General features: G+C 51.1%; 1 protein-coding gene and 3 non-coding genes across 4 annotated transcripts in view; 2 read left to right on the top strand and 2 right to left on the bottom strand.

Moving 5' to 3' along the window:
* Positions 1–12353, bottom strand: part of LOC120375373 (zinc finger protein 850-like) — a 477476-nt gene that overhangs the window by 176039 nt on the left and 289084 nt on the right. The gene's annotated exons all lie outside the window — the stretch shown is intronic.
* On the top strand, positions 2659–2732 carry TRNAF-GAA. The gene has a single exon. It is a non-coding gene; the product is annotated as a tRNA-Phe (tRNA).
* Positions 6042–6123, bottom strand: TRNAS-AGA. The gene has a single exon. It is a non-coding gene; the product is annotated as a tRNA-Ser (tRNA).
* On the top strand, positions 8327–8491 carry LOC120376279. Its single transcript, XR_005587179.1, has one exon. It is a non-coding gene; the product is annotated as a U1 spliceosomal RNA (small nuclear RNA).

The following is a 12353-nucleotide window of genomic DNA, read 5'->3' as shown; positions in this document are numbered from 1 at the left end:
GCAAGTTAGAGCGCATTAAAGCAGCCCCGGGTGCCCTAACTCCTGAGGTGTCCACACTGGCAAGGCACATGGAGCACCTGGGCTCTGCAGCTGGAGCGCTCCTGGTAATCCACCTCCATGAGAAGTATAACGCTTGCTGAGCCCTGCTGAAACGCCCTGGCATCAGTGTGGACGACGTTTTGCATCACTGCACTATGTTTGACATCAGGAAATGTCCCATAATCCCCTGAAGTCAATTGCCCACTCTGGTCATTGTTTTGAAATCGGCTGCAGGCATGCGGATATCCCCTTTCAAAGCTCCGTTTCTGACAGCCGGCTGCTTATCTGCTCCGGGACAAAGCAACCATTAGTGTGGAATGCTGCTGTTGTGAGTGTGTGTGAGAGAGGGGGGTCTGCTGCTGTCTGAACACACAAGACAGCATGCTGACACACTCTCAGCCCCCCAACACACTGTCACTCCCCCCACGTACACACAACACACTCCCTGTCACACTCCACCCCCATTTGAAAAGCACGTTGCAGCCACTTGCACACTGGGATAGTTACCCCAGTGCACTGCTCTCTGTGGCATTGCCAGAGCTGCTAATGTGGCCATTCCAGTGCGCTTGCAGCTGTCAGTGTGAACACACGGCAGCGGTTTCCCTGCTGTGGTTTAACTCCCAGTGCTCTACCTCTGCAAGTGTAGCCAAGCCCTAAATTTGCCAGACTAACCAAACTCAGTAACTGCCCTCCACCACCACGTGCAGTGAGTAGGGGCATGGTGAAGCACACACCACACTTGCTGGCTCAGCCTTGTGCATGGTGGGGTGGCCACATCCCTGTTGATGAGACCTGGTCCCACCATCTCCATGGAGCTCCAGTCTGCCCTGCCCATCCCTGTCTGTGTTGTCTTCTCTAGCAGTTGACTGGAAGGTGCCATGTTGTCTCCAAGGGCAAAAGCAGGAAGAATGGTGCCTTCATAGCCCACCCAATATTCCATAACATAGTTAAGGAAAATATTTCTCAATGAACTCTCAGTAAAAGATCAGAAACAACCAGTGTCTGCATCAGTCTACTAGCATTGGTATTTTCTTGACATTTGCCAGACCAATCTAACTAACACCTAACAAACATTTGAACCTCTTTTCACACTGCTGCTCATTCTCAGGTTCTGCTTTGTCTCCAGACAGATCCATTCTCTTTCAGGACAGCCTTGCTCTTTCTGTCTGTTTCACTCACTGAGGCGTCGGAGTAAACACCCCCCTTCCTTCTATTTTCAGACAAACACTAGTATTAAGTGTTTGCTACTGATGGGTCTAGAAAGGATTTGTCAAGTGGAAGATGCTGTTTCTGGGGGATTGCTCCCAAGATCCAGTACTTTGGGTTCAAACGTCTCCCAGCTTCCTTGGGGAAAATAACACCAAGGCTTTGTTGCAATATACAAGAAGGAAGGAGCTTTTCACCCCAGATGGGACTTGAACCCACAATCTCTGGCGTAGGAAGCCAATGCCTTATCCATTAGGCCACTGAAGAGCAGTAAAAAGAAGGATGGAAATTCCCTCTCAGGATTGCACATTCCTCACATTCACTCAGAAGCCAAATACCCCATTTGATGGCCTTACAGAAACGTCTGCATCCCCTGGCAGCGAGGCACCTGGGCAGGTCCCTGGCAGAGCTGAGCACCACCTTTCTGCCAGCCATCTTTAGAGAAGAACCCCACCCTAGAGTCACCCCTGCCTCCTTCAGCACCTCCACGGCTGTGGCTCTGAGTGGCAGTAGGATGATTAGGGGGCGAATCCGGGGCTGGAAGGGGGGTAAGGTCGGCCTGTAAGAAGTAACCAGGTGGGGCAGACCCAGGGGGAGGCTGTGGGCTGCTGGTTGGTTGTTGGGATCCAAGCTCTAGATCAAAGCTGCACAGTGACCTGACACCCAGGGTTATAGGGCTGACACAGTGACCCTCTTACTGGCCTCGGTGACCCCCAAACTCTTGTTACTAAGGGCATTGAGGAGTCTCTGTCCCTTAATAACTTCTGGGAGCTCCCCAGCAGGGTGCGGGCATCAGCCGCCTCCTGCCTCACAGGTTAGACTCTTGGTGTTGTGCCAGCTGCCCCCTCGCTTGCAGGCCCAGTGTAAGAAGCAGGAAGCCCGGTGCTGGCAGAAGAGGGTTTTGATTAATCGACCTCTGTGTGCTGGGCACAGGACGCTTCCACTCAGTAGCATAGCTGGGGGGGAGCAGGGGGAGCAGCTAAGGGCGTCGGGTTCCTCCAGTGGGGGTGTGGAGCAGCCGTTCGTTTTCCTGTTCGCACTCCTCTGCGGTGTGAAAATCGGGGAGGGGAGGCAGAAGCCCCACTTCCCTCCCGAAATGACGCCCAGTGGGGGAAGCCAGGACAACAGGGTGGGGCGGCAAGTGGTGGCCAGACTCTCACTGCCAGGGTCTAGTCTAGCTCAGGGTCCAGCTCAACTTCCTCCCCGCGCCACTGGCCCCCAGTCCCCTTCCACCACCAGGTCAACCCAGGCACTAGGGCAGGAACAGGGTGAGGCAGCAAGTCAAGCTGAGCAAGGCAGGCCAAAGCGAGTCTTGTCTTCATGGACCGCTCCCAATGACGTCCTTTTTGTCTGCAACTGCTGCAAAAATATCTCGGGCAGAGAAGCAACAGGCCAAAATCCTGCTATAGAGCTGCCAAAGTAGCTCAGTTTTGGAGAGCGTTAGACTGAAGATCTAAAGGTCCCTGGTTCAATCCCAGGCTTTGGCAGGTTCTCTTATCCCTCTTTGCACAGTGGTGGCTTGTTTTCTGGGAGCACAGTGGTCCCTGAACCCAAGGTGAGTCCTTGGGCTCTGCAGTAGGAAAAGATACTGTGGGCTTCTGCCCCTAATTGGCTGGCCTGACATTTAACAATGAGGGACAGGAACTGTCTCTCCTAAGTGAATTATTGGTGGACCCAATATGGCAGGAAGAGAGTGCTAGAGGGGGTGCTGGGCAGTGACAGGCAGGTAGAGAGGATGAAAACTCTTCTGTGCAGCTGAGGGAGGGCAGTATCAGGGAAGGGGCATCTGTGAAAGTGGCCATGGGGAAGGGAGTTGGGGGACCAGGAGGAGGCACTTGATGTTCATTGCCTTGGAGCAGCTGGACTTGGACATGGTGGGTGTTCAGGAAATGCACATTAACAACTCCAGGGTAGCTTGACGGGCAGAGGGTGATTGGAGGAAGGGCCCATCTCTCTGGTCCTCCAGGCCACTGAAGAATGATGGGGTTGGAGTCTTGTTCTTCACATTCACAGTGTGAGTACAAAAGGTGGTGGAGCTCCGACCTTTTGAATCCTGGAATCTGAGTTTAAATCTCAGTGGGACCTTCTGGAGATATGTTAGTTTGCTGCAAAGCCTTGGAGCTCAATTTGCTTGGCTACCCTCTGTCAAGGTGAACTAGAGTGAGGTTTTTCCCTCCTGCTGGGTGACTGATACCCACTGGAGATAGGTCTTTGGTCTGGCTGGTTCAATGGGCTGGATGCTATAGGTTGGGGTCCTAGAACTTAACAGTCTGGCTAGAGATTCCTGCGGGTTGACCATATGGTTGTTTCTTGCTGCTTCACCTGATGCCCACAACTTTGGTCCCTGCAGCTGCCACACTCTTCCTCTTGCTCACATGGCATTTAGAGGAAGGAGGGCCAGGGCCAGGCTTCACAGTCAGGGCTAGGCAGGAGGGAGGCAGAGTCCCAGGCTGGAGCCCAACACACCTCTCCTCCTCTGGGCACCTGGGGTGTTGTTCCCCCCTGTGCAGGCACCCCTGGGGCCCTGCACTTCACACAGCTCTCCCTGATTTCAGCTGTTAGTGAGGGAGCCTCCCTGCTAGCGCAGACTGGGCAGTTTCTTGCATGAGAGACACTGTCCCAAAGCAGGACTAATGCTTAGAGCTGGTTATCAGTGATTTCAGATCTGTTGGTCTGCAGCAAGACTCTCCATTGAGTCTGAACCAGCTCTGTTATTACACAGGGAAGAACAAAAGGGTCAAATGGGGCCTGGAAGCCTTAAGAAGAATCCACCCCACCCAGTACAATACTTGTCGCTACCTGCTCTCAGCTCCACTGAGAATGTTTTGGGGTCACTCCTCGCCTGTATCAACCTAGGGGTCTCAGAAAATCATAGTTAGGAGGTGCTCCAGTGGCACAATTGGTTAGTGCACAGTACTTATAGGGCAGTGCTGAGAGGAGCTATGCTGAGGTTGTGAGTTCAAGCCTGACCTGGAACACTGGTTTTCATTAACCAAGTGGCTTCACCCCCTTATTTGGCCCTGTGAATGTAAAATTCCAGCCCTGGGTACCCTCAGGAGGGGGCTAATAAAAAATGTCCCCTTCACTTATTACCTCCTCTCCAGGTCAGAATCTACCATCCTTTCTCCCACCCAGCCCCTGTGCCAGGATCCCTCAAGCAGAGCCTGGAGTCCTGCCCCTGGCGTCTGTACTATTGACAAAGACTAAGTGACAGGGACAAAACACTCAAATCCCGCATGGTGCAGGGAGCCAGGTTTGCTCTTCAAATTCTGTCATTGGTACATTTCCAGGTCTGGGAATGTCCCCCAACAGCATTTAATGGGAAGCTGCCTGCAGAACAGTGACACTGCACAGAGCTCCTGTGGAGGAGGGGTGGGAATTAGTAACATTTTGAGGATTGTTTGGAAAATGAGCCTTTGCTGACAAGGTTTGTCTCTGTTCATATTTCACCTTCAGGTGTTATGTTGAGGGATCTTTAGTATATTTTTGTGAGGTTAATAACTATCTCCTCAACTTTATTTACTCAACTTAAAAATTGGTCACTTGATTTTTGCATCTCCCTGTGAAAATACAACTGACACGTGTGGCTTTCTACAGGGGGTCATGATGTTATAGTTGGGGAATTCAGTCTCTGTACTTCTGGGGGGAGTGTTGCTTTTTTACAGCTGCCTCAGGGCCAGGCACACTGGGCTGTTAGCTGCACCCACTGTCCTTGCCAGGGGCCCCTGCTGAACCCTGGGCGGCTGCACTGCCGTGCTGGGGTGACTCTGCAGGTAGAGAAGCTGCTGTGGAGCAATGTAGAGCAGGTGCAGGAAGGAGACGGGGTCACTATTCACATTCTGAACTGCACAGTTTTCCAAATTTGGGACTAGATTCATAGACTTAAGGTCAGAAGGGACCATTATGATCATCTAGTCTGACCTCCTGCACAATACAGGCCACAGAATCTCACTCACCCACTCCTGTAACAAACCCCTAACCTATGTCTGAGTTATTGAAGTCCTCAAATTGTGGCTTAAAGACCTCAAGGTGCAGGGAATCCTCCAGCAAGTGACCCGAGCCCCATGCCGCAGAGGAAGTCGAATGTCCGAGAACAATCCTGGGGAAGGTGAACGCAGAGCAATGACACTGGAGATGCCCAGACCTCCAATAGGGGCAATGTGGAAATTAATAATGGGAAGATCATTTGTGAAATTTAGTCGTCACTGACAAGATTTGTCTCTGTTCCTATTTAACGCTATGGTGTTAGTTAGAGGAATCAGTACAGATTTTTACTATATTAATTAAACACTTAATTTTATTTAATCAAGCCAAAAACTTAGTATCACTTATTTTTTCTCTGTCCTAGCAAGAATGAATTGAATTTTGTGACTTTCTGGAAAGTGCAGCGAGATTAAATGTGGGAAATTCAGTCTCTGTGTTTGTGAGCTGATGTTTTCCTCTCACAGGTCAGTGCCTGCATTGAAATACCCAGAGGGATCTAAGGGCTGGTGTACGTTGGGCACTGAACTGGCAAAGCGATGTCTCCCAGGGTGTGACTCCTCCCACAAACCCATATAGTTAAGGTGACCTAAGCCCGGGTTAGATAGTGCTAAAAAAAAGGAAGAATTGTTCTGTCCATGCAGCTATTACAGGGATGGGAAAATCCCTCCAGTCACTGTCTACTCCAAAGTGCTATAGCAGTGCCACAGCCGCGTTTTAAGTGTAGACAGAGTGAAACTAGATTTATCTCCAGTTTGCACTATGGATGCTCAGGCACTAAGACTACAATAACAACAACAACAGCTCAGCACTTGCGTAGCTGGCAGGATTTGAACCTGCGCAGGGAGACCCCAATGGATTTCTAGTTCATCACCTTAACCACTCGGCCACAACTACTTGACATGTGTCCATTTCACTGCATGATGATTTTGTTCTCACTGAATTGTCACTTCAAATTGTTTGCTCAGACCAGCTTCCCCAGCACACTCACGGCTGCGCATCAGTGTAAGTGTGTCCTTGGGTGAACAGCGAGAATTCCTGCCCATTTCCTTTCCGGGTGGAGCAGGATTAGAGTGTGTTTGTGTAAACGACGTTGCTGTAGATTGTTGTTCATTCCCCACTCTGACAATTCAGACAGTCCCTTTCCTAGTCAAATCTCCAGCACATCGTTCCAATAGCAGGGGGCAGGATTTCTCTGGGGCACTGAAATTTTTCAGAGGGCTGGTGTGTGAACTCAGCCTTGCATTCCATCCCTGATGTTTCATGGACTAACAACAGCAGCAGAAAGAAAGAAAGAGCGGAGCCAATATCTCCCTGACAGGGATGCAGGTGCCATGACCCCTCTGTCTGACCGTCGCCATTGCAGGAGAAAAAGGTTCACTGGCATCGAATGCCCTGTCTTAGACCAGAGACACAGGGAGGTTTTGCTGTTCATGGATCTGTGCAAAGGAAATTTTGTCTCTGTGTGAAACTGAGGTCAGAAATGAAATGTCCACATGGTGGCCCAATGCTCTAGGGAATGTGGGTGAAGGACTTGGGCTGAGAAATGATTTAACAGGGGTTTGTTTCAATTTATTGCCCTGATTAAAATCTATGGCTAAAAGGAAGCCACTGTTGTTAGTACTTGTACCTGTGTAGGGACACCCCAGTGGGTGTCAAGACCATTGTCTTCACCAGGGGCAGTCGATTATTTTAGCAAAGTACAAATTTCTTGGTCAAGGCCTAGGCTCCAGAGAAAACAATACACTGCTGATAAGAAGAAGTACGTCAAAAAATTTTGCAGCCGCCATGGGCATAACTATGATGTGTCGTGTTTCACTCTTTATACCTGGCGCCACCTTCTTTCCCTTTAGCCTTGTAGTTGACCAAAGCTGAACATCTCCTCAGATACCAGGGAGTGTTTATGTCCATTCCTGCGAGCTACACAGGGGTTTGAAGTTGCTGCTTTCAGTCCTCTGGCTCTGCCGGGATAAGGAACAATTCAGGCTGTCACTGCCCTTCCCCCAACACAGTTGCATGGGAACTGACCAAAGGAGCCTGCAGCACTGCCAACTCCTTTAGCACCCTCGGATGCAGCGCATCCGGCCCCATGGATTTGTGCTCATCCAGCTTTCTAAATAGTCCCGAAGCACTTCTTTCTCCACAGAGGGCTGGTCACCTCCTCCCCATGCTGTGCTGCCCAGTGCAGCAGTCTGGGAGCTGATTTTGTTCATGAAGACGGGGAAGGGGGAGGGGGGGAAGCATTGAGTACATTAGCTTTTTCCACATCCTCTGTCACTAGGTCGCCTCCCTCATTCAGCAAGGGGCCCACACTTTCCTTGACTTTCTTCTTGTTGCTAACATCCCTGAAGAAACCCTTCTTGTTGTTACTCTTCACATCTCTTGCTAGCTGCAACTCCAAGCATGAGTTGCCCTTCCTGATTTCACTCCTGCGTGCCTGAGCAATATTTTTATACTCCTCCCCGGTCATTTGTCCAATCTTCCACCTCTTCAAACGGCGCTGCCTGCCAGTGCACTCAGCCTCACTTGGCAGGTAACAAAAGGGATCGAGTGGCCGTCCAGTTTCTGGAGAGTGGCTGACAACGCCCAACCTTCTGCCCTGAGGAGAAACTGACGTGAGACAAGGCAGGGGAGGTCATTCTTGTATTGGACCAACTTCCGGTGGGGGGAGAGAGAGAGGGAGAGAGCGAGAGAGAGAGAAGCAAAATGCAAGCTGCGCTCTTTCCCCAGCAGCAGGTGGGCCACGTTGTCTCTCTGATGGCCTGGCTTCCCGGGACGGGACCCGGCTACCACTACAGGGCAGGCAAGAGCGGCGGCCCGGGCGGGCAGCGGGAGGGGCCCGAGCGGAGGGGTGGAGCCGTGGGAGCGGGTTTGCAGATCTGTGTGCGAGCAGAGCATTGTGGGAGCGGACGCAGGCTGCCAGGCAGGGCCCGACTTTGGCACCAGGAGCTCAGCGTGGGGAAGGGAGGGGCTCCGGGGGACGCGTCGGGGCAGCTGTCGGCAGTGGGGGCCGGTGTGGGCGAGGCCGGCGGTCGGTCCGCCCCGTGTGTTATAAGTGCGGGGCGAGCGAGGGCGGGCAGCGGCCAGGCAGCAGGAATTCATACTTACCTAGCAGGGGAGATACCATGATCACAAAGGTGGTTTTCCCAGGATGAGGCTCATCCATTGCACTATGGGTGTACTGACCCCCTGTGATTTCCCCAAATGTGGGAAACTTAATTGCATAATTTGTGGTAGTGGGTGACTGCGTTCGTGCCTTCCCCTAGTAATTGGTTGGAACAACAGAAAACCAAAAGTGGGCTGCTTAGGCAAAGCAGACTCTAACAAAAGCAGGTTTTTTTTCTGTACCTTTGGGAATGCTCTTTTCCACAGGCCCTGTACTTTGGGGCACCTTTGTCATTCCTCCTTGTAAGCAAAGCTCAGCTCTGAATCTTTACTCGGGCCTTATAAGGCTCTCTGTGTTCTTGGTTTTCCCTGGTCTTTTGCAGCTGGTCTACTCTCTAGTCTGTTTTTGGGGGGGCTTGGACTGGTGCCTTCTTTGGCTCTAAGGGGAGCTGCCTGCCTGCCTGCTCTGCTTCTTTGCCTGCTTGTAGTTTCTTGCCCGGCCCTCTTTCTCAGGCTCTTCAGCCTTTGATGGGAGGACGGCCTGTCCAAAATGCCTGTCCCACCTGGTCCCCTAAGCCAACAGGCAGCCTCGCCCCCTGCCCTGGGGCCGCTTTGGCTTTCGCTGTCTGTTCCTGTCTCTTGGTAACCACCCTGTCTGTGCTATGGAGACTAGGTTGTCACAACCCCGTGCTGGAGGAGGGCTTTCCGTCACTTTAGGCCCATCCACCGCCTCCCCGAATGCCCTTAGCTACGCTGGGGGTTAGGGTAGGCGTGGCCGCATCAGCCAGGAGCGGGTTTTCCCCTTTGCACACCTCTGACGGACGGAGCTGTTTTGACTTAACTGTTCAGCACGCACCGACCCGCACCATAGATGGACCTATCCTCCATGAATTTATCTAGTGCTTTTTTGATCCCTGTTACAGTCTTGGCCTTTGCGACATCCTCTGGCAAAGAGTTCCACAGGTTGACTGTGTGGTGCGTGAAGAAAGACTTCCTTTTGTTTGTTATAAGGCTGCTGCCTATTAATTTCATTTGGTGACCCCTAGTTCGTGTGTTATGAGCAGGAGTAAATAACTCTTCCTTATTTACTTGCTCCACGCCGGTCATGGTTTTATAGACCTCCCTCGTATCCCCCTTTAGTCGTCTCTTTTCCAAGATGAAAAGTCCCAATCTTATGAATCTCTTCTTAGACGGAAGCTGGTCCATATCCCCTCATCATCTTTGTTTTCCGTTTCTGACTCTTTCCCATTCCCATATATCTTTTTTGAGGTTGGGGCGACCGCATCAGCATGCAGTATTCAAGATGTGGGCATACCCTGGACTGATATTGAGGTGATATGATAGTTTCTGTCTTATTACCTGTTCCTTTCTTAATGATTCCCAACGCTCCGCTGCACATTGAGTGGATTTTTTTCAGAGAACTATCCAGAATGACTCCCAGATCTCTTTCTCGAGTGGTAACAGCTAATTTAGACCCCATCGTTTTATAGGGATAGTTGGGATTATGTTTGCCAATGTGCATTACTTTGCACTTATGAGCACCGACGTTCATCTGCCATTCAGTTGTCCCGTCACCCAGTTTTGTGAGCTCTCTTTGTGGCTCTTGGCAGTCTGCCTGGGACTTAACTCTCTTGAGCAATTTTGTATCATCTGCAAATTTTGCCACCTCACTGTTTAGCCCTTTCCCCAGATCATTTATGAATAAGTTGAACAGTACTGCTCCCAGTACGGACACCTGGGGATAAGAGAGGGCAGATCCTCTTCTGACACTGGCAGACCAGGTGCCAGCTCATGCCAAGGCCCCTAGGCCTTACTGAAAAGTGACAAACGCATGGCTGGAAACTAGTCTTGCTCACCTGTTTGTTAGTGTTGTTAAAACAGGCATTAGCTTTATAAAAACGTGTTTAGAGTTTATGACAAGCTCGTGAGTTGCTGCATGCATTATTCTCACCTATAATAGCCGTAGCCCATGTTGTAAGGTGATATATAAGCATTGGCACTAAACCCCGCCACCAGTCAGGAGAGAAGCATTACCAAGTGTGAAATGCTAGTTTACCAGAAGAGGCTTCATCTCCTTTCTAACAAGAGAAGGCCCTGACTGCAACCAGAACCACGGTGGTGGGGGCACATGACTTTTGCAGGATATGCACCAACTTTGTAATTAACATTTGCTATCTCACTCTGCAACACCACACACAGAGCAACCTTTTACCTCTAAGAACCAAAATACACTGTGAAAAAAAATCTAATGGCATAAGCTTATGATGAGGAACTGCAGCACCAACAACAATTTTAAGAGATTCAAAACCGTCTGTTTTTTTACACCAGGAACAGCAGAAAGGACATCAACCAAACTAAAACACACAAAACCACAACAAAAAACCATTTCTACCCACCACATTTTGTCATTAGGAACCCATACCCCTTATCGGTGAGTACTTTTGAGGCGAGGGTGACACTCCCAGGCCTCAAATGCCAGGTACAGTTACTCTGTCCTTGATCCAAAATCAACAGGAAAATACACTGGATTACTCCTGCTGCAATAAGAAAGAGACTGGGGATCCCGCAGCAACTGAAATGGCCATTTGGACAAGCAATCCCATCATGCAATCCGGGGTGGGTGTAACCATGTAAATGACATCAGCCCAAAAAGGCCTTGACAACAGATGGCAGGGTAGACTTCATACTGACCCTGTTTCAACTAGATTGTGGTAATTAGTGTTTCTCAATAGCACAGACGCCATGGTGGACTCTAGGCTCTGCTTGAGGGATCCTGGCACAGGGGCTGGGGGAAGAAAGGATTGTAGATTCTGACCTGAGCTCTGGAGAGGAGGTAATAATGGAAGAGGGCATTATTGACTCCTTTCCTTCTCAGGGTTCCCTGGGTTGGAGTTCTACATTCCACAGGGCCAAATGAGAGGGTGATGCCATGTTGTTAATGAAAACCAGTGCTAGAGGTGAGGTTTGAACTCACAATCTCAGCATAGCTCCTCTCAGTACTGCATGCTAACCAAGTGTGCCACTGTAGCACCTGTCAATCAGTGTTTTCTGAGACCCCCTAGGCTGATAAAACCAAGGAGTGACCCCAAAACATTCTCAGTGGAGCTGAGAGCAGGTAGCGACAAGTGTTGTACTTGGTGGGGTGGATTCTTCTAAAGGGTTCCAGGCCCCATTTGACCCTTTTGTTCTTCCCTGTGTAATAACAGAGCTGGTTAAGACTCAATGGAGAGTCTTGCTGCAGACCAACAGATCTGAAATCACTGATAACCAGCTCTCAGCATTAGTCCTGCTTTGGGACAGTGTCTCTCATGCAACAAACTGCCCAGTCTGCGCTAGCAGGGAGGCTCCCTCACTAACAGCTGAAATCAGGGAGAGCTGTGTGAAGTGCAGGGCCCCAGGGGTGCCTGAACAGGGGGGAACAACACCCCAGGACTTTTAAAAATGGGAGGGCTCTGCCTCGCCACTTTGTAATGACAGTAAGGGCTAATGATGGGGGGAGGGGACGGAGACCAGTGAGCTGGAGGAGGGGCTGAGGCAGCGCAGGAATGGGGCCTTGGGGAGAAGGGGTGGGGTAGGGGAATGGCCTCGAGTGGAAGGGGTGGGGCTACTGTTTGGGCTCTGGTGGCCGCTACTTTTAGGCAGGGCCTTCCTGGGGGGGCAAGTGGGGCAATTTGCCCAAGGCCCTGGGCCCCGCAGGGGCCCCACAAACCCTGGCCAAGAATCCTTTCCCTGGCAGCGCTCCGGGTCTTCGGATGCACTTCTGTGGTGGGTCCTTCAGTGCTGCCGAAGACGCAGAGCGAGTGAAGGACCCGCTGCTACTGAAGACTTGGACGCCGCCCAGTGAGTACAAGAGTCGCAGCAGGTGGCGCCTTTTTTTTATGTCCGCTCCCCCGCTTTGCCCCAGACCCCTGAATCCTCTGGGCGGCCCTGCTTTTAGGGAGCCTGTTCCGCTCCTGGTGGGACCACAAGACATCCCAGAGCAGAGAGGGTGGCCAGCAGAGCAGTGACAGGGGGGAACGGCA

The sequence above is a fragment of the Mauremys reevesii genome, linkage group 12 (assembly GCF_016161935.1).
Source record: "Mauremys reevesii isolate NIE-2019 linkage group 12, ASM1616193v1, whole genome shotgun sequence".
Classification (NCBI taxonomy): Eukaryota; Metazoa; Chordata; order Testudines; family Geoemydidae; genus Mauremys; species Mauremys reevesii.
Note: the sequence above shows the minus strand (reverse complement) of the source record. Positions and strands in the feature narration are given on the sequence as shown.